Source organism: Arachis duranensis, chromosome 1 (genome assembly GCF_000817695.3).
Source record: "Arachis duranensis cultivar V14167 chromosome 1, aradu.V14167.gnm2.J7QH, whole genome shotgun sequence".
NCBI classification, from domain to species: Eukaryota; Viridiplantae; Streptophyta; class Magnoliopsida; order Fabales; family Fabaceae; genus Arachis; species Arachis duranensis.
In genome coordinates this window covers 30,079,316-30,080,192 of record NC_029772.3, presented here as the reverse complement: position 1 = coordinate 30,080,192, position 877 = coordinate 30,079,316, and positions in this window count along the sequence as shown.

Genomic DNA, 877 nt, shown 5'->3' with positions numbered 1-877 from the left:
CTTATCTTTTTCAAAACCACCTAACTACTTTTTCCTCTCTAATTTTCGAAAATATCTCTCTCTTTTTCAAAAAAACTCTTTTTGTTTTAAATTTTAATTTTAATCTTATCTTATCTTTAATTTTCAAAAATACTAACCTCTTTTTCAAAAATATTTTCGAAATTCTCCCTCTCTTTTCTTTTCTTATTCTATTTAATTATTTATTTACTAACACTTCTCTTCACCTCTCTTCATCTAAAAATCCGAACCTATTCTTCTTCACACTTCTCCCTTTTCTTTTTCTACTAACATAAAGGAATCTCTATACTGTGACATAGAGGATTCCTCTTCTTTTCTTGTTTTCTTCTCTTTCATATGAGCAGGAACAAGGAAAAAGGCACTCTTGTTGAAATTGATCCTGAACCTGAAAGGACTCTAAAGAGAAAACTAAGAGAAGCTAAATTACAACAATCTAAAGGTAACCTTTCAGAAATATTAGAACAAGAGAAGGAGATGGCAGCCGAACCCAACAACAATAATGCAAGGAGAATGCTTGGTGACTTCACAAAACCAACGTCCAAATTTGATGGAAGAAGCATCTCCATTCCTGCCATTAGAGCCAATAATTTTGAGCTGAAACCTCAGCTAGTTGCCTTAATGCAACAAAACTGCAAGTTCTATGGACTTCCATCTGAAGATCCTTATCAGTTTTTAACTGAGTTCTTGCAGATCTGTGAGACTGTTAAGACGAATGGAGTAGATCCTGAAGTCTACAGGCTCATGCTTTTCCCTTTTGCTGTAAGAGACAAAGCGAGAATATGGTTGGATTCACAACCTAAGGATAGCGTGGACTCCTGGGAGAAGCTGGTCACGGCATTCTTGGATAAATTCTTTCCTC